Source organism: Zalophus californianus, chromosome 1 (genome assembly GCF_009762305.2).
Source record: "Zalophus californianus isolate mZalCal1 chromosome 1, mZalCal1.pri.v2, whole genome shotgun sequence".
Taxonomy (NCBI): Eukaryota; Metazoa; Chordata; class Mammalia; order Carnivora; family Otariidae; genus Zalophus; species Zalophus californianus.
Genome location: NC_045595.1, coordinates 58047137 through 58067485, shown reverse-complemented (window position 1 = coordinate 58067485; position 20349 = coordinate 58047137). Strand labels below are relative to the sequence as shown.

The 20349-nt window shown below is 47.9% G+C and overlaps 1 protein-coding gene across 3 annotated transcripts in view; it reads right to left on the bottom strand.

Moving 5' to 3' along the window:
* Positions 1–20349, bottom strand: part of MGLL (monoglyceride lipase) — a 128854-nt gene that overhangs the window by 84945 nt on the left and 23560 nt on the right. The window lies entirely within an intron of this gene.

Genomic DNA, 20349 nt, shown 5'->3' with positions numbered 1-20349 from the left:
CAGACTAGTGCCCAAGGTGAATTCCTGGAACGCCGGGCAGGTACTCATCTGTGAGCTCCCCTCTCTAGCTTTGGGCTCCAAGCCCTGGGTCCCCTCTGGCTCCGAGTGCCCGGTGTGGACTCCTGCCTCATTCTCACTTCTGTGACCATGCCTGTGGCTCCAGCAGCTGGCCCCCAGACAGGGAGTCCCAGGACCGACTCCCCCAGACAGGCCCTCCCCGAGTGCCCACCCCTCTCCTGTTTGTTCTCACCATTCTGTCTGCTGCCACCCCCACCCATGCTACCCCAGACCTGGATGCTTGCAATAGCCTCTAGCTCGACACCCTGCCCCCAGCCTCTCCCACTCAAATCTGTGCTGACACAAACCCCAGCTTTCTATTGTGTTCACAGCCAAAAGTCTACAGCTCTGCTCCCACAACTGACTCATCCATCTTCAGTCCTCACCTTGCCGGCCCCTCTCCTGCCCCTCCCAGCCTCTTTACTCTGCCAAAGTTTCCTGTCCCAGCAGGCTCTTCTCTGGGGTCTTCCCAGAGTGCTCCTGCCTCTGGGGCCCTGGTGAGGGTGGGGGTGGTCAGGGTGCCCACAGTGAGCTGAGGCCATGGATGACGTGACCAAGCCGGGGAGCACCTGAGATAAATCTGGGGCAGGCAGGAGGAGATGGGAGCAATTCCAAAGCAGGAGCACGGACAGCCAGGGTCAAGATGAAAGAGCAACCCAACTCCCATGGGGAGGCGAGGACTGGGAGGGACAGGCAGGGCCACCTGCCCAGCTTGCAGAGGGCTGTGGGCTCAATGCCCTCCCAGTGCATTCTCAGGGCCGCATCAAGCATGCAGGACCAAGTGCCCCGAAGAAGCCGGAAGGGAAGGACGTGCCCACCCAGGGAGCATCCATTTAACCAAAGATGAATCCATTCTGCCAGGAGATTCTTACCAGTAGCTCTCTGACATAAGAAAGCATAGCACCAATTTGAAAGATGAGGACACTGAGGCTCAAAGAAGTGGGGCTGTTTGCTAGCGGGGCAGTCAGAACTCGATGTTGGATATACCTGACCTTGAATTTGTGCTATGCCCATTTCACCACACTACCCTAGAGGCCTGGCTCCTAATCCTGGCTCCACTCCCCACCAGCCATGTGATTTCTCTGAAACTGCCCTGCCTCTCCCAGGGTGGGGGAGAAGATGAAGGAGACAGTGGGTATCAACTGCATTTGCCAACTGTCCATTGCTATAGTTACACTACCTCACTCCCTTCTTGGAAAGACACATGTGTGAATAAATGAGAGTGAACGAACGCAATCATGAATCCACTCTCTCTGCTCCCTTGTGGCTGAGGGCTTACCTCCTCCTATGCCACAGTGGCTCTGGTTTCTTCGCGGCCCCCAAACTTCTCACCCCAGAGCTGCCCACCAAAGAAAGCCTTAAGAACACTTCTTAAATGAATAAAGGACCACATGCCTATGTGATAATAATGAACAGAGATAGCACTTTCCTTGCAACAGACCAGCACTAACGCTCACAAAAGAGGAGATGATCTTCACGGCAGATTGCAAATGGGCTGCCCCCAGCTCCGTCCTCCCTTTTGTCCAGAGTGATAGAATTTGACCTGGGCCCATGATTACCCAGGCAGAGACCATCTTCCCAGGCTTGTCTCCAGCTAGGTGTGGCCACATCACTGATTCATGCCAGTGGAACACGAGCGGAGGCAATGTATGCAATTTCCATGACACCCACTTTAAAACAATTTGTTTGTTTGACACTGGCTCTCTTTCTTCTTTCCCCGGTCTGGAAGACAGAAATGGTACTGGCCCAGCTTTGGTCATAATCCCACACCCACAGAGGTGGTGGAGCAACAGGGTGGAAGGAACCTGGGTCCCTGAATGACTGTGTGGAGCCGACTGAGCCGCCAACTTGGCCCGCTCACCTCTGGACTGGTAAGGGAGAGGGAGTCTGTACCTTCATCTTACATAAGCCACTAAGTTTGGAAGTCTCTTTTTCACATGATTCAGTCTGTACCGTAACAAATGCAGACTCGTTACCAACATCCCTCATGTGTGCAGCAGCAAGCTGATCTGGGTTCAGATCCAGACTCTGTTCCTTCCTAAGTCTACAACTTTGGGCAAGTTGCTAACCTCCCTGTTTCCTCCTCTGTGAAATGGGGAAACAACAGGACCTGCAGGGAGAATTAAATGACATCAGATGTGCACAAAAAAGGCAGCTGTTGTCCTTATCATCACATCAGAATGTTTTCCTACCGGTAGAGCCCCAGCCAGGCCACCCTGGGCCTGGCCTCCTGTGCCAGAGGAAGTAGCTTTCATGTTGGTCCCTTTTGTGGTTAGCTAAGATCTTCTTGCCACAACTGCTTTTCCTGTCCTCACATCCATTTTAATGCAAGAACCCTGAAAAGCATGGTAGTAAGAACTGCAGAGTCATGTTCAGATGCATGCAAGGTTCTGGAATATTTCCCAAAGCATCCATCTTACTTCTTTCATCTTTAAAAGATGAAGCACCTAGAAAAGATGAAGGCCCATGAGCCTGGAAGGCTGCTATGATCCCACCCATAATGCAACGCAAAGGCACAGAAGGACTGCCTGTCATCAGCCTGATGCCCACGCAGCTCTCAGCCCTTCATTTCTTCACTAACAGAGTCATTGAGCACGTTGTCTGGGCCATGCATTCACTGAGGATCCAGGGACACATCTGAATTAAATAAAGTCCCTACCCTTATGGAGATTTCATTCTAGTGCCAGAGCCAGAATACTTAGAAAATAAATGTATTCTGAGCTGTGTCAAGCACTTTGGAGAAAAACAGTCAAGGTGGAGGGTCAGAAGGATATTCTCCTCCACCCCTAACAACACAGAATTGCTTCCTACAGTACTAGTCATAGTAGATACTAGGCTCAAGACTGCAGAGAGACTTTTTCCCAATGACTACAAATGGCCAACAGTGCATGAAAAGGTGCTCAATCTCACAGTCATCAGGGAAATACAAATCAAAACACAACGAGCTATTACCTCACACCACTCAGAATGGCTAGTCTCAAAAAGACAAATGACAACAGGTGGCAAGGATGTCGAGAATATAGAACCCGCTGCTGGCGGGAATGTAAACTGGGGCCGCCAGTCAGGAAAACAGTATGGCGCTTCCTCAAAACACTAAAAATAGAACTACCCTCCAGCAATTCCACTTCTGGAAATATATCCAAAGCCAATGAAAACTATGTTGAAGAGACATGTGCACCCCTGTGTTCACTGCAGCATTATTCACAATAGCCAAGCCATGGAAACAACCTAAGTGTCCACCGATGGAAGAATGGATAAAGAAGATGTGCGGTATATATATCAATATACATAATAGAATACTACTCGGCCATAAAAAGAAGGAAATCCTTCCACTTGTGACAACATGGATAGACTTTGTGGGCACTGTGCTAAATATTGTAGCATCTCACTTATATGCTTATATGTGGAATCCAAAAGGAAAAGAAAAAGAAAAAACCAAACTCATAGAAAAAGAGATCAGTTTGTGGTTGCCAGAGGGGAGGGGGGCTGGAGAAGGGGGCCAAAATGTACACACTTCCAGTTCTAAGATAAATAAGCCTAGGGATATCACATATGGCCTGGCGGCTACAGACAATATTGCCATGGGACATACAGGAAAGGTGTTAAGATCCTAAGGGTGTTCATCACAAGGAAAAAAACTTTTTTATTCCTGTACTTTTTTGTTGTTGCTGTGTGAGGTGGTGGATGCTAGCTGAACTTACTACGGTGATGGTTTTCACCATACAGAGAGGTCTAGCCTCCGACTTCTACAGGGCTGTGTGTCAATGACACGGACTAAATCTGGACAGCAACAGCAAGAGTTGGGTCGGAGAGGACTTCAGAACCTTAAGTGCCTTATTGCTGCCAATAAAAATGCAGAAAAGACCACATACGGGGGCCCACGGAGGCACTTAGCAGCCGGCAGTCCCAGTGTCCAGAATGCAATAGGGAGCAGAAGTGACGTCCCAGCTTCCCTAATTAAACCAGATCAGCCCCTCCCACTGCCCCACCTTCCTGTAGTTCCCTGCAGGTGCAGGAAACATGCCAATTCCAGGGAAGTGAGACAGGTAATGGCCTTACGTGAACGAAGTTAGAAGCTTCTATGGAAATGGTCATTCCTCCAACATCAGGTCTGTCCTGCCTGAAAATAAATCCCGACACTTTGAGGGGTGCAACCTCCAGGAATGATTTATTTTTAATGGCAAAGCAGTTCCATAAAAGGCCAAGAATTAAGACCCTTCATTAACATGCATAGTCTCTTCAGAGACCTCTTCTGGCAGCCATGGCCGTGGCCAGCTCTGAATACGTCCTCATGCCAAAGGGCTCCTCAGAGGCCGCCGTCCAGATCAATATTTGGAACAGGCCTTCTGGGAAATCACAAATGGTCTGTGGAAGGCACATGGCGTGATTTTTAGGACAGTCCATTAATGAAGAGCTTCACAACTGTCCCACTATTCCAGAAAAGGCAGACCCAGGGGCCAGATGTTGGTGTGACTGACTCGGCTTCTTGTGTGAAGGAGCTCTGAGCTCTGTCTTCCAAGCCTGGTCTCTTTCTTACCGCACAGAAAAGGACATGTGTTTGCCCTTGTTCCCAATGGGACACGGGGTGCCCACCTGCAGACCACCTGAAGGTGCACAGGGGAGGGCCCTGGCCTCCCGCTGCTCCCCTGCATCCTCCCAGGGGCCAGCCAGGCTCGCCCCCATGGCCGATGCCTGCCAGCTCAGGCCATCTGGGAAGGTTTCACTGTACCGGCACGTGCCATTAGAAAAAGGGGGGAAGGCATGCTCATTTATTTATAGCGTGACTCTTGACTGCAAGGGTGTGTATACACGTGGGAGAAAAATGTTGACGAGAGCTCAACTGTCAGTCTCCTGGAGGGATCGTACAAATGGTCAACATTTACTAATAGGTACGATGAATCTTGGAGGTGCCAAACTACCACGTTACCAGCTCTCAACCTGTAAGACCCCCAGGCTGGTGGTGCTCGGGACGAGGGAGGTTCAGTGACAACCTTAAATAACATGAAAGCGCATGAGGAGAATGTTCTTTATTCTGACCTGTGAGCATGGAAGGGAGGGTCTCAGGGAGGTGCGGATCTGTCTTAAATACGTCTTGAACGTGAGCCAATCTCCAGGACAGAGAGAGAGGCCGTGGGCTCGGGGCTCTGGGGCCAGCCCAGTGGGGACCGGAATTTAGCACCATGGCTGGGTTATCTCCTGTGGTCTCTCCTTCTATTGATGGCATCTGATACCGGTTTTCTATTTCCTGAGTTAGAATAACGTTTCCTCTTAAAATAGATTTGAAGTGAAAAAGAAAGTGAGTCAAAGACAGTTCTGAAGAAATCATATTCAACTCAAAGGGCTGCGGTGAAAATCACACAGGTGGTGTGTGAACACCTGGAGGTGTGGGGAACACGGGTCTCCTGAGGACAGGCCAGCTTTCTCTGCGGTGGGCCCGCAAAACTGACTGGGCCCTGCGGGGTCTCCAGGCCCCCCAGTCCCTGCCCGGCTGCTCCCTGCCACCCTTGGGAAGCACTTGAGGACTCATGTGAGACTAGAGATTCGGGAAGGAGGCATGGGGCAGAAATGACCCTACTGAAAGGTGGTCAGATAGGAGGTGAACCTCCAAAGTGGTCTTGGGAGGAGGAAAAAGCTAAAAGCCCTGTGCTGATGAGGCAAGCCAGGGCGTGAACTCCAGGCCGGCCCTGTCACTGGCCAGAAGGTTCCAGTCCAGTCCCAGCTCAAATGTCACCCCAGCTCAAAGCCGCCCCAGCCACCGGCAGAGTCAGCCCATCCCTCTGCTCACTTGCACCTGGCCCACATTTCCCCACTGGTCACCGATCCCTCAACTGTTTCCTGGCTGGTCAGCCGACCTCTGGCTTCCTGGGAACAAGGACCTTGGCGCACTCAGCTCAGCCTCCACAACGCCTGTCGCTGCTACCTACATCTCTGAGAGGGATTGTATGACCCTAACTCTTAACTCCCCATGCCTCCGTTTCCCCATCTGTAGAGCCAAAGGTTGGAACAATCCTTAGGGTGCTTTCCAACTTATCAGAGTCCATGACTGTTAACACGATTGTCCTGTGGTGGTCAGCTGTCCTTGCTTTCTGCTTTGCCTTCATTTCTCAATGGCTTCTAGTGAATATATTTGCCAAAAAAAAAAAAAAAAGGAAATTTTATGTACAACCACAAAATTAAATGACCTAAGATGAACGAGTGAAAGAAGAGCCTGTTCCATGAGGAAGATATGGCAAGAGTCGGGCCAGGCAGGAACCCCAGAGAGGGTCCTGGAGGGCCTTCAGTCCCCCAGGATGCCCCCCATCGCTGCCCAAAGGACAAAGGACAAAGTGGCCAGCACTGACTGCCAGGAGGAAGACCCTAGAGTTCTACAGAAGAAGCCGCTCCTCATAGAACCCAAAGGAAGCCTTGGAGAGAGAGCAATTCTATGTGGGCATGGGGATAACATTTAGATTCTTCTTAAAGGCTTTGCAAGGGAAAATATTTAAAGAGACAGCTGTGATGTGGTTTTGGACCTGGATGAAGCAGGAAACAGTGGAGGTAGCAAAGAGTTTCTTTAGTCAGAGATAAGGCTCCCCGACTTTCCTATACCAGTGTGCTGGGCTCCATCTTATGTAACACTTTTTTTTTTCCTGGAAGGAGAACAGCATGAACTTTCCAAGTATGCAGATGGCTCTAAGTTCTTCTGGGTGGTGAAATGCCAAACGGATGGCAATAAACGATCAGGAATTTATTGAGAATGCAGGAGAGGTGAGATGGGCACACAGTGATGAATTTAAGGGAAATGGTTACAATTTTATGAGTACCATGAGGCTTCTGAGCTCAGTTATGATCCCAATGGACAGCTGCGGCCCGGCTGGCATGATCAGGGCCCACGCGGGAGTTGGACACCCATGGGGGGTGGATGGACCATGGACCACGGGCTCACACCACAGACCTGTCATCCCACCTTGGGACTTCCTCAGAGCCACTGTGCCCTTCTGAGCCCCAATATTCTCATCTGTAAAATGGGGTTACCATCCCTACCTCCGTGGCTCATGGTGAGCATTGAATAGCACCTATGTACTTGGCAGGGTTATATGAATGGCTCTGGAAGGGTTTCAGAAGGCAGAGCTGCATGTTAGGGCAAGAACAGTGCCTTTAAAGCAGACAGGTATGGGTTCAGATCCTGGGTCTGCCCTTTATGGGCATGTGGCTCTCTGAGACTCGTTTCCCCATCAATAACATAGCAGGAATGATTCTAACCCCCTATAGTGATGTGAGATTCAGGGAGATAAAGCAAAGACGTATCTAGCAAGGTGTCAGACTCAGGCTTGGGCCTTTCTGAAGATCTGATTCCTTCCCCTTTTCAAAGATAATACAGGCTCAAAAATGCATATTCAAGGAAGTCTGGCTTCACTGCTTCACTTTGTTGTTCAGCCACGGAGATGAGCCAGGCTCCCTCCCCAGCTCTCGGCTGGTGCCATTCGAGAGACGGAACCTCACAATGCCCATCTTTGATGTGGTGTGTGGGATTCTGAATGCACCCAATGGCTGGGCAGGGTGTGAGGGGAGAACACTCCATGAAGCTCTCAAGCTCCTCCAAGCAAAGCATCTGGTCCAGAACCCAGACCCCACTGGGCCTTACCACATGTACAAGGGGCTTGCTTTTCTGTCTTGCTTTCTGTCCTGTGGGTCCTCCAAAGACAGGGACCATGGCGTCTCAATGATTTCTCTCTCTCTCAAGGCCCGGCAAAAGGCCTGACATAGAGCTGGTGCTCAGTGAATGTTTGTTGAGTGAATCAGATGAATGGATGGATGGATGGATGGATGATGGGTGGATGATGGACAGATGATGGATGCGTACAGATGGATGGGTGAATGAGGGGATGGGTGGGAGGATGGACCGGTGGCTGGCTGGCTGCATGGGTGGATGGTTATAGCTTCATGTTTGTCTCTTCCCTCACAGATGATGCAGGACATACAGGCTCTCTCTCTGAGGCATGAAAGCTAGGGGCCTATTGACATCCAGTACCCCTCTCTCTGGGAGTCCCCAAATCATTTTCAGAATAGCTGTAAGGAGTGCCACGGGGCATCTGGGTGGCTCAGTTGGTTAAGCATCAGCCTTTAGCTCATATCATGATCCCGGCATCCTGGGATCAAACCCCGTGATTGGCTCCCTGCTCAGCGGGGAGTCTGCTTCTCCTTCTGCCCCTCCCCCTGTTTGTGCTCTCTCTCTCTTTCCCTCAAATAAATACGTAAAATCTTAAAAAAAAAAAAAAAAAGGAGTGCCATGGTGGAGTCATCCTTTCAGCCATTTCCACGCTTTGTGGCTGACACCACTCAATTTGGAGGGAGAAGACTCCCAGGCCAGCTGCTTGTCCACGGGAGCCCAAGCCAGTGGCCCGATGTTCCTCTGTGACACGGCTCTCTGCCAGTTCTCCCTCTGACTACCTACTACTTTTTGGTCTTCTGTTTACATGCTTCCTGCTGCTTGATCTGCTGTGGATCTCTCAGCAGCAGGGTCTCTGCTCTTCTCCCTGTATTAACTCCCACCAAATCCCAACAAGGGAGTTTCAGAGTCTCCCCGCTGCCCGAAAGTTAGAGTCCAAACAAGGCACATGAGCCCTTTTCAGCGGGATAGCCACCTGCCTTCAGAGCTTCGTCCCTGAGGGCTCCACCCATTTCCTCTGTCCCCACCATGCCTTCTGAGGCTACCCAGTCCTGCCAGGAACACACTTCCCTCTTTGCTCAAATCTATCACCCTTTAAGACCTGGCTCAGGTTTGAAATCCTCCAGAGTCTTCCCACAAACTGCTCCTTTTAGAAAATGTGGGAAAACCAGGAAAGTCTGAAGAATAAAATGAAAATTGCCCATCACAATTCCACAACCTAGAAATGACCACTATTCATATTTCTCATCTTTTTTTTCCATAATCATATTTTTAATATGGCTGAGATCACAGTTTTATATTGTTATTCCCATGCATCATTATCTCTTAAACAACTTTCTGTACTACTGGATTTTTTATGGTAAACATCATTTAAAATATTTGCATAATATTCCTTAATTCATTTTGCTAGGTATTTGTACTTGTTGGTAACAGATTTATTGAGATATAATTCACAGACCATACAATTCACTCTTTTAAAGTGTACAATGCAATGGTGTTTAGTATATTCACAGAGTAGTGCAAGTATCACCATAATCAATTTTAGAGCACTTTCATTGCCCCAAAAAGAAACCCTATACTCATTAACGATCACCCCCTACTTCCCCAACCTCCACCCCAGCTCTTGAGAACCACTAATCTACTTTCCGCCTCAGTAGATTTGCCTATGCCGGATACTTTGTATAAATGAAATCATATAATATGTGGTCTTTTGTGACTGGCTTGTGTCACTCAGTGCAAGGGTTTCTGCTTCACTGCTGTTGTACTATGTATCAGTATTTTATTCCTTTCTATGCCCAAATAATAAACCACTGTCTGGAGATGCCACATTTTATTTATCCATTCATTTGGATATTCATTTGGACATTTGGACTGTTCCTACATTTTGACTATTAGGAATAACACTGCTATGAGTATTCATGTACCAGTGTTCATGTGGACATATGTTTTCAGTTGCCTTTGTATATACCTAAGAATGGAGCAGCTGGGTCGTACGGTAACTGCGTTTAACCTTTGAGTAACTGTCAGACTGCTTGTCCAAAGTGGCAGCACCATTTCAAATTCCCTCCAGCAGTGCGTGAGCATCCTGATTTTTCCACAACCTTGCCAATAATTGTTACTGTCTGTCTTTTTGATTCTAGCCATCCTAGTGGGTGTGAAGTGGTAGCTCATTGTGCTTTTGGGTTGCATTTCCCTGTGGGCTAGTGATGTTCAGCCTCTTTTCATGCGCCCATTGGCCATTTGTAGATCTTCTTTGGAGAAACGTTTTCAGGTCTTTGCCCATTTTTTAATTGGGTCATTTGCCTTTTTATCATGAGTTGTAAGTGTTTTTTTTTATATTCTAGATATGATTCCCTATGAAGATAAATGATCTTCTTCTAATTGTCTTTTCACTTTCTTGATAGTGTACTTTGAAGCACAAAGGTTTTTAATGCTGATGAAGTCCAATTTATCAATTTTTTTCTTTTGTTACTTGTATTTTTGGTGTCTGAAGTAACCACTGTCAAATCCAAGGTCGTGAAAATTATGCCTATGTTTTTTTCTAAGATTTTTATAGTTCAAGCTCTGACATTTAGGTTTTTTAGTTTATTTTTGCATATGGTATAAGGAAGAGGTCCAACTTCATTTTTTTGTATGTTGATATCCAACTGTCCCAGCACCATTTGTTGAGAAACTATATTTCCTATTGAATTATTGTGCCCTTTTTATCGAAAATTAATTGATCATAGATATATGGTTTTTTTCTGGACTCTCGATTCTTTTTCATCCTTATGCCAGTAGCACATGGTCTTGATTATTATTTTGTAGTAAGTGTTGAAATCAGAAAATATGAGTCCTCCAACTTGGTTGTTCTTTTGCAAGACCGATTTGGCTTTTCTGGCACCCCTGAGTTTCCACATGAATTTTAGGAACAGTTTGTCAACTTCTAGAAAGAAGCCTTAAATCTGTAGATCAATTTGAGGAGTACTGCCATCTTAACAATCTTATCTTCTAGTCCATTGATATGGGATGTCTTCTACTCATTTGGATTTTCTTTAATTTCCCTGAGAATGTTTTGCAGTTTCCAGAGTATAAATTTTGCATTTCTTTGGTTCAGCTTAGGCCTAAGTATTTCTACTCTCTTGGATACTCTTGTAAATGGAACTGTTTTCTTAAGTTCATTTTCCGGTTGTTGACAGCAAGTATGTAGAAAGACAGATGATTTGTGTCTGTTCAGTTTGTATCTTGTAATCTTGTTGTGTGCATTTATTAGTTCTAATGGTTTTTAGTGGATTCCTTAGGATTTTCCATATACAAGATCATGTCATCTGCAAATATAGTTTTACATCTTCCTTTCCAGTCTGGATGCCTTTTATTTCCTTTTCTCATCTGACTGCCCTCACTTGATCCTCTAGTACAATGCTGAATGGCAATGGGGAGATGGCTACCCTTGTTCTGTTCCTGACTTTAAGGGAAAAGCATATAGTCTTTCCTCATTAAGTATGATGCTAGCTTGAGTTGTTTGTCACTGCCCTTCACCAGGTTAAGGAAGGTCCCTTCTAGTTGGTTGCATGTTTTTATCATGAATGTGTGCTGGATGTTATCAAATACTTTTCCTACATATTTTTGATGATCTTTTTTTCTTTATTCTACCAATATGGTGTGTTGCAATAATTACTTTTCAGATATTGAACCACTCTTGCATGCCGGGGATAAGCCTCCCTTGGTAATGGTGTATAATTCTGTATAATGGTTCTGGGTTCCGTTTGCTAGTATCTATTGAGGATTTTTGCATCTATATGCATATCAAACATTGGCCTGTAATTTTATTTCCTTGTATGTTCTTTGTTCACTTTTGGTATCCAGGTGACACAAGCCACTTAGAATGAGTTAAGAAATGTTCCCTCTTCTCTTAGAAAGAAATTGATATTCATTCCCTACATGTTTGGTAGATTTCACAGCAAAGCCATCTGGGCCTGGGCTTTTTTTTTTTTTTTTTTTTTTTTGTGGGTAGTTTTCTGCTTACTAATTCAGTCTCTTGTAAGTTGATTCAGATTTTCTATTTCTCTCAAGTCAGTTTCAGTAGTTTGCATCTTTCTAGAAATTTTGTCCACTTCACCTAGGTTATCTGATTGATCAGCATACAATTGTTCATAGTATTCTTTCATAATCTTTTGTACTCACGAAAGATTGGTAATAATGTTCCCTCTTTCATTTCTGATCCTAGACACTCGAGTCTTCTTTTTCTTGCTCAAGCTAGCTAAAGCTCTGTCAGTTTTGTTGGTCTTTTCACACACCCAAATTTGGATTTGTTTCTTTTATCTATTGTTTTTTCTATTCTCTATTTCATTCATTTCTGCTGTGACCTTTATTATTTTCTCCCATCTGCTTGCTTTAGGTTTAATTTGCTCTTCTTTTTCTAGTGTCATAAGCTGGAAGACCGGGCCTATAGCCAGCCCTGGCTACAAATGGCCCCGGGTAAGGAGAATGGAATAGTCGCACCTGATAGAAAGCAACTGTGAATTGTACCCCTGGGGACAACAGTCAGTAAGGAAGAAGTGGGAATGGCCACAGAGAGGGTAAATACGGGGTCCGCATCGCGCCCTGCCTCTGTAAAGACAGAGTTTATCCCTGGCCTACTCCCACACCTGTGTTGGAGCCAGCTGGCCGACAGGGGCCTGCTGAGACTAGATGGTCTTAGCTGTAAGACATCAAGGAGGAGGGTAAAACCACAGAAGCTTCGGACAGGCTAAGGCATCCACCATGAAACCACAGAGAAGCAAAAACATGAAAAGCCAGGATCCTCATCCAAGTTCAGCCATGGAAGATTTTCCAGTTGCTTTGAATGCACTAGCCTGGAAACAATAGCCAGCCGCACCAGCCCCGCCTCTATACTGGCCCCCACACAGCCTACCCAAGAAGGCCCAAGTCCCTTAGCATGTCAGGTGCAGCCGGTACAAGCGATTGTGTCCCCCCAGCATTCAGATGTCGAAGCCCTAACTTCCAGTATAACTGTATTTAGAGATAAGGCCTTTAAGGATGTAATTCAGGTTCAATGAGATCATAAGGATGGGGCCCCAATCCAGTAGGACTAGTGCCCTTATAAGGAGAGAGACACCAGGAATGTGCACACACAGAGGGAAGACCATGTGAAGAGAGAGCAAAAAGACGGCCGTCTATAAGGCAGGAAGATAGCTCTCACCAGAAACCAACAACGCCAGCACCTTGATCTTGGACTTCCAATTTCCAGGACTGTGAGAAAATTAATTTCTGTTGTCTCAGCCACTGGGTCTGTGGTCTTATGTTATGGCATCCTTAACCAACGAATACAAGAGCCATTCAAAGCCAGGCTCCCAAACAAACCATTCCAAACTCATCTTCTGCCAGGCACTTTAGACTACAGTTTCTGGAGAATGCCTGTCATTTTCAGAACATACTTCCATGCCTGGAGGAAAGGACTCCCTCCTACCTGGAGGAAAGGAATGCCCCTTTCCACCTTCAAGAGCCAGCTTAAACTTCTCTCTGAAACCCCGACATGGAGTGTATGGCACCCACTGGAACTGCCTCCTCGATACCTGTGCATGGATGTGTTTGAGGGTGGAGACAGAGCTGCTTCATTTCTGCATTGCCAGACTAGAATGGGGTACAGCACAGGCAGGGTGTTCAGAAGGAACTCGTGGCGTTGGGGGTGCACACTCAAACAGGCCGGAGTCTCCGTGCCACATCGTGGGGCCCTCTGATACTGCCTAGCATGCCCCTGAGCTGGCACCTGGAGCTCAGCTAATCCTACTGAATCATCTCCCCACATCAAACAAGGAGGCAGACCTCACGTCCAGATTCTGGCATCCACTCTGACTTTGAGGCTAAAGTGGAAACCCCTCTCTGCCATATTGCAGGCCCCACTCACACGTGCGTTTTCACATACAGAATTTTACCTCCAAGTTGAACTGGCTAAAACACAGCCACCTGGTATCTCAGGGGACTACCTACGGGGAATATTCTTATTCTAGGTGTTACCAGCGCCTGCAGGGATACATCTGGATTTTGGCACTCCATTTCCTGAACCAAGAGTCAGCCCCTCTGATCTGCACTCAGTGGAAATATTCTGTTCTTTTCCTTGAAAACCATGCCAGAAGAGACTTTGGAGAATCATCTAACCCAATCATCCATCTGACTCTAAATGCGAGAAGTTCATCTATTCATTCAAGAAACATGTTTAAATCCCTTATTTTGTGCCAGACATGAAACTCTATGAGGGGGGAACACTGGAGAAGAGAGAATAACACTAAACATGACTGGGGCGCCTGGGTGGCGCGGTCGGTTGAACATCCGACTCTTGGTTTGGGCTCAGGTCATGATCTCAGGGTCATGAGATCAAGCCCCATGTCCGGCTCCCTGCTCAGCATGGAGTGAGCTTGAGATTCTCTCTCCTCCTTTCCCCCTGCACCACCCCCCACTCACTCACACACACACTCTCTCTCAAATAAATAAATAAAATCTTAAACAAAACAAAACAAAACAATGTAAACATGACTTCTGCCCTGGAGAAGCTCAGGGGCTGTTCTACTATCATAAGATACAAAGTGTTCTAGAGTTATATAAAATGCAATACCCTCTGGGAACTTGCCTGAAGGTCTAAGAAACGGTACCTTGTCTAAAGCTACTCAGAGGCAGAGGCAGAAATAAAACTTCAAGGCTGGTTTTCTGACTCTTAGGACAAAGATCTTTTCCCCGTATGGTAGAATGTCAAAAGTGACCTCATTTATGTCCTTCCCTCATCCTTGCTCCTTGGATGTGCTCTCGCATACCACCTCTGGGCTGACTCACTCTGACAGTGGGACCCTTGCACACTGCACCCCAGCAGAGACTTGAAAAGCACTTGCACACTGGGGTTTGCTCTCTTGTCGCTCTTGAAACATTGCCACCCTAAGAAGAATCTGAGCTAGCCTGATAAAGGGTGCCAGACCGTATGCAGAAGAACTAACAAGCTCCTACCAACAGCATGCTGATACCAGCACTGTGAGTAAAACCATCTGAGACCAGTGACCCCTAGCTGGCCCGCCAGTGCCCACAGAGCCAGCAGCTGACCACAGATGCATGAGGAAGCCCAGCCAAGGTCAGCAGAAGAACTGCCTGGCTGAGCCCAGCACAAATCGCCAATCCGCAGAATCTTGAGCTAACGACACATACATAACGTTGTTACATAGCAGCAGATGACTAATGCACCTGGGACTGCCCCACCCACTCCAGATGTAGTAAATGGCAGGATGGCACTTGTCCCAGTCAACCGAGTCCTTGCAAGAGAAACATTTCCACAGCACCCTAATACATAATCAGGACCAAAGGAGACATACATGCCCAAGGCAGAAACGTCTTAAGACACAGACTACTGGAAATGGAGTAGATGCTTCTACTCAGGTTTGCTTGCACTGACTTCCAGCCTTACTTGCTAAGGCTGGTTTGGTCTCCCTGCCAGGCGAGAGCATACTTCACATACTGTCATGGAGATCTCACTTGAGATAAACGTGTCTCATGGTCCTAACTATGCATTATCTCAAAAAGAATTTCACCACCAACAGCTCAATTGCGGCTTTCTTGGTTCCTTTACCTTGTAAACTAAGCACCCAGCATCTATTTCTATTAAACTTCTGTTATTTAGGGAGTTTGAAATCTCACTGAAATGGAACTGAGGCGTTTTTGTTTTAAGTCATCTTGCACCCAACGTGGGGCTCCAACTCAAGACCCTGAGATCGAGAGTTGCATGCTCCACTGGCTGAGCCAGCCAGATGCCTCAAAACAGAAATGAATGGTTGTTTAACTGTTAAGGAAAAAAAAAAAACAATAAACAGGCTGAAGACTGAGGGAAAGCATGTAGCCTGTGGTCACAGGGGAAGAGCTGTAAAGGTGGAATTTATAAATATCATTCTTGCGGGGCACCTGGGTGCCTCGGTCGGTTAAATGTCTGCCTTCAGCTCAGGTCATGATCTCAGTCAGGGTCCTGGGATCAAACCCGGCATTGGGCTCCCTACTCAGCGAGGAGTCTGCTTCTACCTCTCTCTCTGCCCCCCCACCCAACACACATCTCCACCCCGCTCATGCTTTCTCTCCCTCTCTGTGTGTCTCAAAGAAAGAAATAAAAAATCTTTAAAAAAAATCATTATTGCTTTCACTATAGGGCTTATGTGGCTGATGCTTGCTTGCCAGGAGGGTGGTGGGAAGTAAGGGATAATGGTGGGTAACAGACAAGCCCACCACACAGTCCTTCCTCACAGCCTGCCAGACTGATGGTGGAGGCAGCCAAAGAGATCAAACTAAGTAATAAGAGCCCACACTCACACCTCATTTACTATGTGCCCGACATGAACTCTGACACATACCTGACCCGTACAACCACCCTAGGGAAAAGGTGCTGGAGCCCCCATTTTAGAGATGCAGAGATTGGTCAAGGAAGGCCTAGAGCCCCACGCCTCGTCCACGAGGACCTGGTCTGTTCCCTGCGGTCTGGCCCACACTGTTCAGTGGGCTATCTTGCTTTGCGTCCAGAGAGACCGGCTTTCCCTGAAACGTATCTCTTCAAGATCAACTGAACAGGATAAACACAGCAAAACTTCCCCAACATCTAAAGGCAGCAGTTTCCTTGCCAGGGGTCTTCCACCTCTAACCCAGTAGCGTGCAGGTGGCCTGGGGAAACTGACCTGCCTTGACAAGGCGAGATTAACCAGAGGCTACATGAGACCAAAGATACGGTTTTGTCCTTGCCTTCAAGCTTTTCTCCTTCTGTTGTTCCTCCTCCTGCCCCCTCTGTATTGGGGAGCCCCATACCGCCTCTGCCACATCCTCCTCTTATTCTCCTAGAGGCTTTCTGGGCTTCTCTTCCTCCTAGACTGTATCCCCCTTCTCGTGGGGCCCCTAAGTGAGTCTCCTGCCATCTTTCTGCAGTCCATCGACCCCCATTACTCAGCATCCTGGGGTATCGCCTAGGTGCCCACATGCTTCTATCCACTGAAAACAGAACCACCAAAATGGAGATGTTGTCGAAAGGCTTCCAGCAGTGAGGAAGGAGGTGGCCACTAAGGCCTCCCCAAGCCCTCCCCGAAACTGGACATCTGTTGAAATCCCTACTGTGAAGGCGCTACCTTGTGGCTACCTTGCGGCAAACCCATGAGAAGAAGGCATGGGAGCAACTCCTGGGAGAGCATGGTAGAGAGGAGAGTGTGCAGGCAGGACCCTGCCCCTGGGCCCACGCCAACCCCCCTAGGTGACCTCATGTTTACCCTCTGAGCCTCAGTCTTCCCAACTGCAAAATGATGAGACCTGCAGAGAGCCTTGGGGGTCAGGGACCCCCATTTTGAGAATCTGATGGAGCCTGCAATCCATCTTCCTTTCCAGAAAACTGCATATACTTAACATACCCATGATGTCAAAAGGCCCACAGACTCTAACCCCCTAAAACTCTCTACCACCTACTTGGGGAAGTGCCCAGGGCTAGGGAGAACTGGGGAACTCTAAGGAAACCTTAGCACTCAAGTCTGACTTCCTCCACCAGAAGAGAGATAGCTCTGCTAGTGACATGCTCACATGTCCCTTTCCTCTCTCGGAGTAGATTCATTCACTCATTAACACATGTTCATCAAGCTCCTGCGGAGGGTTGGCCACTGTTCTGGGCACCAGGGACACCACACGCATGCGCAGAGAAACAAAACACTGGCACACCTGCATTTTGGTGGGAGAAGCACACCACCATCTCAGGAATCTAAGCCTTGCTCTGGGCCGTTGCGCCCGACATCTGCTCTCTGGAGGGGACAGAAGCATGAGTGCCCTCAAGGAACACAGGTGTGCCTTCACAAAGTGATCCATTTCCATCCTGACCACTATGAATCCTGCCCCATGGAAATGTAAATATTTCTGGTTTTGGAAACTTGTTCAAGGAAAAGGAAGGTCCAATTCCCCTCAATCCTAACACCAACTGAAAATATATTTTTCCAAACCTTCTTTCTTTCCTTCTGTTCATCCCTCTTCTCCTCTTCCCTCCTCCCTGCTCCCTCCCACCCTCCCTCCCTCCTTCCTTTCTTTCCTTCCAGATAAGAGGATAGAGCTGTGATCCCATGAGAAACAGCTTGTTTACACCTTTTTGAGGAAAGGGAGGCATGGTGTTTCATCACTGCACACAGGAGAATTTGCTGGGCGCCAAGAGAAGAAATGAATGGTCAGCACATCCGGCAGCTGCAAATGGAGTGACAGGGCTCACAGCTCTTGTCGAGGCCCTCCTGGCTCCACACAGCCCCCTGCTGTGTGTGTCTCCAACACAGAGAGAACACTGTCACCCCCAGTCCCTCAGTGACCACCATCAGCATCCCCATCCCCAATGAACAAGGCTGTGTGAAATGAAAAGAACCTCCTACCAACAAGAACCTTGGATGACCTTAAAATATGGGACAAGGGTCATCTTGGAATCTCAGCTGTAAAAATTCGCACCACTGAAGACCATTTCCTCCATTTATACAATAACCGACGGTTTGGCTGGCATTCACGGACGGAGTGCTTCTGGGATTAAGATCTAAGCCTCGAAGGTGTCGATAAACAGACAGTGGTGGACAACGGGTGCTATTCAGGAAGCAGCTTATTTTGCTATTTTTTCCTAAGATTCCACTGCAAAACAAAGCCAGATTTGTATCTGCAGAACATTCTTACAGCAACTGGAAGAAATTATCCCTTAACGAAGCTGTTGGAAAAACCAACTGTAAGAATAGCAGCCGGCCCTTCCTCTGGCCATCAGAAGATCTTTGCTATTCGAAGAGTCTTAAAAAAAAGAAACCGCCCAGAAGAGATGCCCTATTTAAAAATAAGGCATTTTGCTATGCTATAACAAAGGCAGAAGCATCAGAAAGAGAAACAACAGCTCATATAAGAGAAAGGAACTTCTGGAAAGTCTTAAAATAGGCAAAAGAAAATTAAATCGCTAGGGAAAAGTTGATTGATCTGATTGAAAATAGTGTCATTGCTATAAATTCAGAATGAGGTCCACTTTCTCAGAGCTTAGGTGTAAATTTTGTAAAATAATACAGTAAGTCAAAGGTGCTTCATTTTTGAGTCCTCATTGTGGAGAGCCAATATAAGACAGGATTCCTTTCTCACCTTCATGAAAATGAACTTGTCCCCGTCATTAATATTTTATTGGCAATTAGGTTTGCTTGGCCATGCTCCCTCTCCTCCGTTTCTCCTACTGGTTTATTCCAGGGATGCTCCACGGAAAGGTCCCATGGGGCCCCACCTGTCCTCACCGTCAGAGAGAACGGGCATCTTCAGAGCGGAGATAATAAAGGGGTGTGTGGGGAAGGAGAACCCTGTATTCCCCATGCACCTGTCACTTGGGGAGGCACCTAGGAGCTATCCTTCCCCGTCTCTACCGCCATCATCACCAGAAGTGGGCAACTTTAGTCCTTCCACTGCTGTCACATGGAACCACTACTATGTGGGGACTCAGCCCTCTTCACCTAGCCCCTGGATTACGGCAAACACCTCCAACCAGCTGGCTGTCCAAGTTACAAGTCTGACTACAGCACTTCTGGCTTAAAACCTACCAACGGGGCCCCCACCCCCTGAAGTTTCAAGGCCTTGCTCAGCCTGCAGCTTCCCCCGCCCACCCCACCCCCCAGGGCTTTGCCCCCTACCACCTCTCTAGCTTCATTAGGTTCCTGCCTTCTGCCCCAGTAATACCACTGCTGAGACTCCTGAACATCCCATGCAGCCCACGCATTCCTGCCTTGGCTCCCTGGCATGCCCTTCTTGAAGGTCAAGGGCACTGGCTGAAAGGATGAGTAGGAGCTGAAATCCAGCCCACATTCTGTTTCCCAAGCCACACACCCGAGGGGCTGGGTCTACCTGGATGGACCCCCTTTCCTCATTTGCACAAAGGCTCTGCAGGGCTCAGCTGTTTCCTATCTCTAGGGGCTTGCCACATCACATCACAATTATCCATGTGTTCGCCTACCCCCACCCCTTCATCAAACAAAGGAGTCTTTGCCACCCTCTCCCCGCCCTGGTGCCCAACACAATGCCTTGAGCATGTAGACATCCACAACTAAATGTTGACCGAACTGGCTGGCTGAATGGGAGCGGGACTGTGGCTGAGCAAGAAGAGCAGGGAGGTGAGCCCTAACAGCTTGTCTTGCTACAGAGGCTTCCGAAGAGCCCAAGAACTATGCTAGCGCCTTACAACTAGGGAGCAGGTCTCAGGAGCTGGGTGTGGGGGGGCGCTGGACTGTCCTCACACCCATGGAGACCAACAGAATGGAGTTCAAAATGGCTCCTTGTAGGGACAAAGAAGGGATGTGATCTGGTCCACGCTGAGGATGTAGCAACCAAAGGTAAGTGACGCAGTGACACCTAGTCCCGCAGGTGGCAGGAGTTCAGAGTGGGGAGAGGTCATGAGAGCTGCAGGAGGCAGCAGGGGACATACGAGGAGGCAGAAACACTCAAAGCTATAAGCAGAACTCGTGGAATCTTGCCCAGAACACGCGATTAATGCCCTAGGCTGGGGGCAGGGACAGGGACTAAATAACTGACTTACAACCTGGTTAGAAAACCGAAGGGGCAGGGGAGCACAGGAAAAGCCAGTCTGGTCTATGAGAAAAAAATTCCAGAAGGCAGTAGGGATCAAAATT